Genomic DNA, 10,925 nt, shown 5'->3' with positions numbered 1-10,925 from the left:
TTTTCAGCACTTTGCCCCTTCAAATCCATCTGAATTCTTGGATAACTCAAAAAATGATTATTTCAATTTATTCTTTTTAAACGACTGCCCATTGTTCAGCGTTCGCTCTCAAGGCAGGCTGACTGCTCTGGTGGGTTTGCCACGGGGGCCGTACGGCACCAGCAGGTCCTGCAGCAATAGGCACAACCTGCACATGTGCTTGGCAACAGACTCTCTTCCCACAGACAGATGAGGTGATGAGGAAAAAGCACAGAAGCAATGGCCTGAGTTACCCGCAATATTCAAGTGTCTGAAATTAATGGGAATCTGGCACTAAATGTCTTCTCATAGCCTGGGGCAAAACGAAATGTCAGCGGTCCTGAGATCCTTCAAACCTTGCCCAAACCCTGTCCAAATTTCCACCAGTGAACTTTCCTGTGTCACCCGTATTTCTGCGGAAGGCACATACACAACCACAGAGGGTCTCAGCACTTTCTGAGCCAGCGGGAATGAGAGAGGTGGCCAGTGGAAAAAACATTTTCTCAGAGATCTGAGAAAAATTGCCTCTGCTTGGGCCGTTTCAGTGTTTATGCAATGTAGAGCAGCTTTGAAGGAAGCCCCACTGTCCACTTTCCCCCATTACTTGGGTGTCCACTGAAGAAATGGGTGATGAGAGTTCAGCTCTGTGCTCTGGAGGAAGAAACGAAACAGATACTGTTTGCTTTCCCCCAGACTGAGTGCTCTGGCTCTACATTTACTGGGGATGGAGCTGCTGCCTTCTGGTCATACCACGTTCGTTGGTTTGCAAGGCTCCTGCTGTTGGGAGGAAGACCCTCAAGTTGATCGAGTCCAACCATTAACCCAACCCTGGCACTAACCCTTGTCTTTTTATGTCAGAGTTACTGGCTTTCTTGCTCATATCTTCTGGTGTCAGTGTCACAAACAATGTTAAAAAAGATAAGAAAATAAGAAAAGAAAAGGGAAGGGAAAAGGGAAGGGAGAAGGGAAGGGAGAAGGGAAGGGAGAAGGGAAGGAAGAAGGGAAGGGAGAAGGGAAGGGAGAAGGGAAGGGAGAAGGGAAGGGGGAAGGGAAGGGGGAAGGGAAGGGAGAAGGGAAGGGAGAAGGGAAGGGGGAAGGGAAGGGAAAAGGGAAGGGAAGGGAAGGGGGAAGGGAAGGGAAGGGAAGGGAAGGGAAGGGAAGGGAAGGGAAGGGAAGGGAAGGGAAGGGAAGGGAAGGGAAGGGAAGGGAAGGGAAGGGAAGGGAAGGGAAGGGAAGGGAAGGGAAGGGAAGGGAAGGGAAGGGAAGGGAAGGGAAGGGAAGGGAAGGGAAGGGAAGGGAAGGGAAGGGAAGGGAAGGGAGAAGAGAAGAAGAGAAGAGGAGAGGAGAAGAGAAGAGAGAGAAGAGAAGAGAAGAGAAGAGAAGAGAAGATAGTAAAAAGAGAGCCACGTGATGCATCCAGCTCTATCTATACCCTAAACTCCCTTCACCTTTATGAATCACAGCCCCAGACAAACAAACTCTGCTCCCACCTCCTGCTCATCCCGACCCTGCACGGCCCGAGTACCTGCGCATCTCCACTATTTTTATTCAGTCACAGAATCACAGAATGGTTTGGGTTGGAAGGGACCTGCAAAGCTCATCTAGTCCAGCCCCATGCCATGAGCTTAGAAACAAAGCGACAAATGTCCAGGTTCTGGAGGATTCAGTGTATTAGTGGTATGGAAAGGACAAAAAAGGGGAAAAACAAGAAAACAAAATCATCTGTTTCAGGCTGGTGTGGATGAAAACGAGGAAGCAAGGCTCTCATTCAAGTCACATCTACACAGCTGTGGAAAACCTTCTGGAAAATTCTGGCTCCCAAGGCCTCTGTGATGTCACCGCGTGCTGCCATGACGACCCCACGCTGTCCCCAAGCCCATCTGGCCACTGACAGCCCGCCTGTCCGGTCAGATTTCCTGCGCTCTCCAGTGATTCCCACTGCGAGCAGAGCACTCGAAGGCGAACTCACCTGATTTCTCCCGATCCTCACCCACCTTGATCCTCGTCCGTCCTGATCCTCGTCTTCCTCCTCATCCAACCCCGTCCTCGTCTGTTCTTCTCGTCATCCTCCTCCTCGCCCGTCCTCCTCCTCTCCCTTGACCGTCATTCCTCGCCAACCCTCGTCCTCATCTGGTTTGTTCACTGCAGCTGAGCCAGGTGATGGACCAGGACTCATTCTGGGGGAGGTTTCAGAGCTTCCCTGCCGCAGTTTAGCACCAGTGATGGGCTCCACAGGGTGTGATGGGAGATTCGTCACCAGGCTCAAAGCACTTTGGACACAGGGAGAAATTCTGTCAGGCTGCTCTACATGAGGAGCCAGAAGCTCTGTGCTGGCAATCCTCCTCCTGTCTGCCCCGCTTGCAGGGAAAGCAGCACGTGGGGAGCACGGGGCAAATGACCATGTGGGTCTGAGGAAAACATGAGCCAATTAGCCCCTAGAGACTCATCCTGATGCAAAAAAATTGAGAGAAAAAATTCTAGGTAATGAAAAAGAAACATCTTTCCTTCCTGGCCCTCTGCACTCCAACAAACTGGGGTGAAGAAATCCACCTCCCCCAAAAAATGACGCTTGGGATGGGGAATCGTGGGGACAGGAGACCATCATGACAGGAAACCATCGTGGGTCTGAGAAATCATTACTAGGAAATATTGTTGGGATGGGAAACCACCACTTAGGGCAGGCCAGGGCAGGCAACCACCAGCAGGATGGGAAATCACTGAGACGGGAGGACGTGGTGTGAAAACTCAACCCCTCACAACACTGAGGCTGATGCTGGTGGAATCATGGCCATGGGGACGGAGGCTGTTTGTCCCCAAGCAACCCCACACTGACCAACAGACATGGCCGGGGCAGCAGCAGCTCCCGTTCCTCCTGCTGCTCCTGCCCTCCAGGTCACCCCCACCGGCTGTGACCCCCAGGATCTCACCCCATCTCCCCTCTGTGCTTCCCCCAACAGAGAGGATCCCTTGCCAGCTGCTGATGGCGTGGCAGGCACAAGCCAGCAGATACACCATCCCGGCCATGGCTGCACCTGTGCCTGCCCACCTGCTGCCCACCGGCCAAGGGCTGCTGGTGCCCCCCCAGCCTGCCCAGTGCTACCCTGTCACCTACCACCTGGGACAGGGGAGTGTCTGGCAGGGGGTGCCAGGGACCCCGGGGCAGCTGCTGCAGCTCCCGCCAGGGATGCAGCTGCAGCAGGTCCCCCAGGTGGTGCAGCTGTCCCCAGGGGTGCAGCTTTGCCAAGGGGTGCAGCAGGTCCAGCTGCCCCAAGGGGTGCAGCTGGTGCAGGTCCCCCAAGGGGTCCAGCTGCTCCCTGGCCCTGCTGCATTTCCACCACCCTACCCCTGGGGACAGCAGCTGGTGACCGGCACCACACTGGTGCCACAACAGCCCATGGGGCTGGGGCCATGGGCCGTGGTCCAGGGGCAGCCCCTGTACCCCGCGGGCTCTTACCAGCCGCCCGTCCCTGCCCGCCCTGGCCCCCCGACAGCCCGTGGCCCCGCGGCTCGGCGGGTGCGGAGCCGCCCTGCGCCCCACACCCTGCCTGACACCAGCAAGGAGCCAGCGGAGGCCTCCAGCAGGGACGGGGTGGCTGCGGAGCTCAGTGTCCCCGCTGCCGGCCCCCACCAGCCCGCCCCGGCTGCGCCAGCAGAGACGTCCAGTGGGGAGCCCACAGGTGAGTGCTGGGGCTGGCAGAGCCTGTGGGCAGGTGGCCAAGCTGAGGACAGCTGGCATCACCCGCCTTGGGTGGCTTTGTTTGCTTTGTCAGCAGAGGTGACCACCAAGGCAGCCCTGGGGAGCCCGGCGGGTCTCCCCCAGCAGGAACCACCTGCCTGCACAGGGGCTGCTGACGAGCCGGACCCAGACACCATGGCCGACAGCCTGATCGCCTGGCTCGAAGCCACCCTCGGTGGGGATGACGTCCCCGATGTCGCGGACAGCCCCGACCTGGCCAGCTTCCTCCGTGAGCTCCCTGACCTCTCTGGGTACGTGGGACATGGCGGCTGCCCAAAGCAGCCAGCGGTGGCACTGGGGATGGGGAACACCAACCCCCATGTCCCTGACACCACAAACCCACCACCTGCCTCAACGAGCTCCCCGATCTCCCCGAGCACAGGGCAGAGAACACCAGCCCCGGAGAGCAAGTGGCGGCGGTGGCGCTGGAGGACGGTGAAGACACCAGCTGTGTCCCCAGCTCTCCCACCATCCTGACCCAGCCGCTGGACCTCTCCGAGTACGTGGCAGATGGCGGCTGCTCCAAGGACGCAGTGGTGGCCGTGGGGCTGGGGGACAGCGAGGACACCATCCCTGATGTCCTTCATTTCCCCAACAGCCTCAGGGAGCTCGATGGGTTCTGGGAGCAAGTGGATGACAGCACACACTCCCAGGACCAAGTGTCGCTGGTGCAGCTCGGGGACAGCGGGGATGCCGGCATTACCACCTGTGGCCCCTGCATGACCGCTGAGGCCGTCGAGGAGCTCCCAGACCTCCCCAAGTACGTGGCAGAGGGCAGCTGTCCCAAAGAGCTAGTGGGGGGGGCGGAGCTGAGGGATGGTGAGCACACCATCCCCAATGTCCCTGACATCCCCCACTTGACCCCCTCCCTCAACAAGCTTCCCCACCTCTTGGAACACAGGGCAGAGGGCGCCTGCATGGAGGACCGAGTGACAGGGGAGATGCTGCTGTGTGGGGACACCACCTTCCCTGATGGCCCTGACAGCCTGGCCAGCAGCACCCCTGTCGCTGGGGACTTCTGGGAGTACCAGGCAATGGGTGACAGCCTGGAGCACCACCTGGCAGCGGCCATCATGGGGGACACGGACCTCTTCTGGGGGGTGATGGCCTCTCCATCGCCAGCTCCCCAGGGGACACAGGACGCTGGGGTCACCGACCTGCCCTCCTGGCTGCAGAGGGATCCCCTGCAGAGCGCTGAGCAGAGCTCTCCAGAGAGTCCTGAGGACCCTCCAGAGGACAGTCCCCTGGCCAGTCCCTGGAGGGAGCCTATGACGGACTCTCTGGAGTCCCCTCTGCTCAGCCGCCTGCAGGAACCCCTGCACAGTCCCCTGGCCAGCCCCCCGCCTGCGCCCCAGCCTCAGCCGCCCTCCATGGACCTCCTCCTGGAGGAGCTGCAGCGCACCCACCTGCCCCTGCCACCGGGCACCGTCACCTGCCGGGGGCTGCCGGGACCGGGAGCTGCGGGGCCCAGGAAGACCAAGCGCCCCGCACCAGCGAGAGCTCCCGAGGGCCGTGACACCGCTCCGCGCTACACCATCCCACAGAAGCGGAGAAGAACATGATGGTGACCAGGAGCCCCCACTGGCCACCACGACGGCGCTGGCCCTGGCACCGCCAAGCGCCGCTTCGCCACCTCCACCTGGCGACCCTGCCGGCCCCAAGCCTGGAGAAGAGGCCACGGCCCTGCCCGGCACCTCGCGGTCACCCAGGGGAACCACCATCCATAACCAGGACCCCCCGGCCTGGTACCACCAGCACTGCGACCGCCACCTCTACCCCTTCCTACTGCTGACAGCCACAGCACCGGCATCCCCACCACCCGCTGGGACCGGCGTCCCCAGGAGCAGCGTCCCCACCCGGGCTGAGGACGCACCCACCGGGGGACACAGGACTGAACACCAGCGATCCGAACCCCAGCAGCCGAGCTGGCTGTGCCTGTGCCCACGGGGACAATCCCAGCGCAGGGACTGTGGCAGCAGCTGCCCGGGCCCCGCGGCTGCTGCACCTCCCGCCGACTCCCCGACCCTCGGGCCCTGGGGCTGCACAGCTGCACCCACCGTGCTCAGGAGCAGGAGGACTCGGTGCCCATCACACCCCAACAGCGGCCACAGCAGCAGGCCTGAAGGACTTGGCTCAGGAGGAGCTGGACACTCTGTTGATGTCACTGGGCAGCTGCCGGTTTTGTACAGAGGAAGACGGACATGGAAAAAGCCACCGTTACGGCGACACGTAACCCAACACTCCAGCACCGTCCCTGTGGCACTCACACCCAGAGGAGATGTGGAGACAGAGACCTGCACCCACACGCCCTCTCCAGCCCCTCTCAGATGCCGCTTTCCTGCATCATTCATTAAACAACTTGGGTGTCGGCTTTGCAGCACCTCTGCCTGCGTCATTTGTGCGGTGGGAGGGGGTGAACGCAGCCCCTGCCCACCCCGAGGGCGGCTGAGCTGGGCTGGGAACGGACACAGAGAGAAGATGGGGACAGGGGGTATCGCTCCACGGGACGGTCACCTGGAGGAGGAATGATGGTTTAGGCAGCAGTGCTGGGATTACCAAGGCCTCCATCACTGCCTCAGCAACGTCGTCACAGGCCCTAAGCTGCTCTCACAGAACATTCGCACCCATCTCTTGCCGACTGAGGAGAGAGGCCAGAGCGCAAAGTAGAGAATTACAAGGGCAGACAGTTGGTTCTGATGCCCTTCAGTCCTTCAGACTTCACGAATCACCAACATTCACAGCACCCGTCACTGAACACACTCCAACTTGGTAAAGCAGCTCTAAGATTGTGCCAAAAGCCTTAAAAAGGAATGCTGCAGCTACAGCCAGGAAAATTTACAGTTAGAACTAACTGATGTTCCCTCCTTGATCGGCACCACTTTCTCCATCAGTTGTTTCAATTTCTTTAGCTCCTGTGGAGGACACACTAAGATTTTCCTCATTCAAACAGAGGAGAAAGAGCAGTCACAAGCCTGCAGAAAACCTGACATCCACACACAGTGGACCCACACAGGAACAGACTCAAGGCCCCGCAGATGCACAAAAGACCAAATTAAGGAACCGTTTTCCTAAACAGGGAGAAATTAAGGATCAACTGGATACAACCACCACTTGTGGTTACTGTTGCTAGCCAGGAAGTGGAAAGAATGAAGAATTAATGCTGTTGGGAGACTGGACATCAACTGCAGAGCTGAGGTCCCTCCGAGTCCATCCCAAGGTCATTTTCTTCTTATTGTACAGAGAGGCAAGGCCAAGTTGGGTTACAAAACCCAGAAAGTGATGTGCTGACCCCTCTTCTGCAGGGCCTTTCAAGATGGCCTCAATGCCACCAACACCTCAGAGCCCAAGTGTTTCCTTCTGGCTCCATGTTTCTAAAGGTCAAAGAGCAATGAGAGGAAGGATTTAGACCCAGGAACTGCCACCACAGATGTGCAGCCCCATCCAAAAGCACTGATACAACCTTTCCTTGCTTTCCATAGGCACCAACAGCCTCACAGTGGCAGCATTATTTGCTCCCAGGACTAGTTAAGTTATTGTGTGAAATAAAAGTTCTATATCACTGTCTGTTTGAGATGGTCTGATGCTATGTCCAGTTGTGCACAGATTCTTAAAGGTCTTTTTTTGATTGTCCATGACAGCAACTGCCAAAGCACTGGAGTGTTTCAAAATGTGTGACTAATGAAGCTGTTCCCACATTAACAAAATCAGCCCCTTTGCAATTTACTGAATGGCTCTGATCCTCGCTGTGGATTTGCTGTCATCATTATGCTATGGCATTTGCTTCTAAATGAATGCCTGTTAGCCATCCAGATATACTGGTCTTTACTGGTCGAATGTTCTGTCTCACCCTGTGAAGGAAGGGTATTTCCAGCCTGCTTCTGTTATATTAGCATTTGAAAATAAGATCAAGGAATCAAATATTATTTTGGACTTTTTGATTCTTAGATAATTCACAGAATCAAATCAGATCCTTACTGCCAGGTTGACAAAAATTAACTTTAACTTAAGGCCAGTAACTGGACTTCAGGATGTTGGAGGCAATAGCATCCTCATAATTTTTCTGGAAGCAATGCCATGAACAATCAGAAAATGATGGAAAACACTGGGCCTCCATTTTTCAACCATAAAAATACAAAAATCCCATTTAGGAATGTGGATGAGTTGCACAGCGTAACTTAACCCAGCTGGTCGCTCCAGTGTTTGCAAACCTTTCCTAGCTTGTACAATAACGTGCTAATTAAAAAAAGACTGAACAGCACTTTTACTAATCCCTCTGATTTTCCTGCCACAGCTTGCTGCACACTCCTGTTTGTGGAGCACATGCTGCTCGCAGGTACCTTGTCTGACTGGTACATTTGTCCCTGCAAAATTCCTATTTCGGATGCAGCTATAATGGCAAGACCGCACACTTGACAGTATCTTTGATCTGTGTGAGATGATGAATTGCTTGACAGGGGTTTTTAAAACCCACTCAACATATGCCTTTTCCTTTATGAGAGATTTATTTTGACTGGGATTAAGTCAATCATTCATAAATTTGGGAATAGAAAGATAAGTGAAATATGTGAATCCACAAGATCTGTGTCTATGTGACAGTTTAGCAATTGATCTCATTATCTAATTGCCCCCCTCTTCTTTTTTTTCCCCAGGACTTTGAATCCCAGAACTGAGATGCAATTTGGTTCTGTGTTGATTCATATTGTCAATTATCGTTAATAGGTACATGTCAACTTCCAGTTATGATGAGAAAATAATCTAAAATATATAGGCTCGTGTGTATCCATTTTCTTCCTATATTTGCCTGATCAAAACTTGTGACAGAAGGCGGCATTTCCATCAAATCTGGAAAAGGTTGTTTAGGGTGTCGGATCTTTTCTAGACATATCTTTGACATTTTTATCCACATGCAACTTTTTCAAATATAGACATGGAACAGAGTGTCTTCTGGCAAATAAGGACTTACTCCTTGTTTAAACGGATTCAATTAAAATCTTATGTCCATGTGATGTTGTTCTTGATCAAACGTATTGACAATTTTTCCTGAGTGGGAAGATACTCAGGAATAGCAAGGGTGTTTTAAATGCTTTTGATCTCAATAAACCCTCCAGCGCAGGGAAGTTTTAAGCGAAAAAAGCGACACCTCTGCAAATGCAAACAACAAATCTTGAAATCCAGTCACACCAGTAAGGAACACGGCTTCAGCATCACAGGGAGCACCGGAGCAGGATGCAGAATTCAGAAAGGCAAAGTCACAAAGTCTTTTTCTGAAGGGCTGGGTGATACTCCGAGGGCAGACACACTCACAGCCTCCACAAGTGTGTTCCACGTGATGGTAATTTTCACTGTGTCATCCCCCCAGCTCAGGGTTGCATTTGAAGTTTATTCATCCCAGGCTGTGATTGCTCATCACTTTCAGACTATAACTTGGGCAACCGCATAATGCTTCCAGTGAGCTCAGCTTCTCAGCTTTAAGTTGCTGAATTCTCATTAGTAAAGTTGAAATTCTACTTGACATTCTGCATCACATACCTTTTTCTTATGTCATGATTGTTGCTCATCAACAAAATAACAAAAAAAATATATATATACCTTGTATCTGTGTGTTTCTGCAAACTCTTTAACCCAGACTGTGCCTTCCTTATCAAAACACACACAGGATTTTTTTTCCCTAAATATCAGATCAAAGAGACTAGTTCCAGCTGTTCTTGGTCAAGTGTTGGCATTGGTAACAATTAATTAACAACTAACATAGCAGTGCTCTTAAGTTTCTGGAACTTATTTCATTCACGAGGAAAACAAAGAAGAAAACAGAACAGGAAAGTCCTGCATCCTGAGTGGTTTTTCAGCAGAAGAGGGGAAAAAACCAATATGGTGATCTCCCAGACATGCCTTTGATGTTGCAGAATCTGCAGCCAAGAGCTTCAAAGACAGTGTTTTGGTTTCTATCTGAAGATCAGGTTGTAACTCCAGCACAGCACTTCCAGCAGCTCCCATTAGATTTTCCTCTGTCATTTTTCAAATATGTGTATTATGTATGTGCACAACATATGGTATGTATTATTCATTAGGCAGCCCAACTGGAGGAAATCTCAGGATTTTTGATCACCACGTATCTCAGGGTATTTATCACCAATAATACTTGGTCCTCGAGTATTACTAACAAAGAAAATGGTGAATCTTATTCTAGAATGCATTCACAGATGTATCATGGATGAAATTTGGGGGGAATTATGTTGCCCTACTTGGTACTGCCATGGCGTCTGATGAAAGTACTTTGTCCAGTATTGGGCACTGCACTGAAGAAATAAATACATAAGTGAGGAGCAAAAGGCAGCAATGAAAATGAGAACAAGAAAATACGATCTCCTGAAAAAGGCTGCAGGGGTTGGATGTGCATCTTTGGAAAAAGAAGACTGTGGGGACAAGACAGGAAAGAGCACGGTGATATTCCAAAGGCCTGTGGGTTGTCACACAGAGAGCAGTGAAGGTCTCTGTCCCCAGGTGTTGGGTTAAGTCACAGCAAGGAAGAGGAAGAAATGTTTTTGTCAGGCACTTGGACAGGCTGCAGAGAGAATCTCTGTCCATCACGGTGTTTAAGAACAGCTTAGACAAATGTAATTGCAGGCGATATAAAAATATAGTTATCCTGTCTCAGGACAGGAGGTTGGTCTGGGTGAGCTCTGGGAAGTGAGGAGGGTGTCAGGCTGTGGTCATTAACACAGTCATTAGCACAGTGATTACCAAGCCACGCGCTCTGGCTTCACACCAGTGGAAAGTGTCTCAGTGTGAACAGTCTAATATGCCAGGGAAACGCAGCAAAATAAAGAAGAATTTGGTGGGAAACCATCTTCAGTGTTACAGCAGCACTGAGTGTGCCTGCTCAGCATATCACCAGCATTAAATCACAGCTGCCTGCAGTACCTTAAAAGCCGTGGCGTCCCTGCGACATAACGGCAAGTGACAGCGACACAAATGCTACAAACGCCCAGGGAAATGTATTGGTACTGAAGCAAGAAAGGAAAGTAATTATTTTGAAGTTGGCTTTCAGCAGTTTAACAGAAAAACATTTTAGTCCTACTGGGAAAAGCTAAAACTGATCCTGTTCCCCACTCTGTCTCCAAACTCAGGGCTCTGCGTGTGTGCGCTGGGTGTCCTCACCTTCACCTGAGGC

This window comes from Streptopelia decaocto (assembly GCF_964273445.1).
Source record: "Streptopelia decaocto genome assembly, chromosome: 14".
NCBI lineage: Eukaryota > Metazoa > Chordata > Aves > Columbiformes > Columbidae > Streptopelia > Streptopelia decaocto.
Note: the sequence above shows the minus strand (reverse complement) of the source record.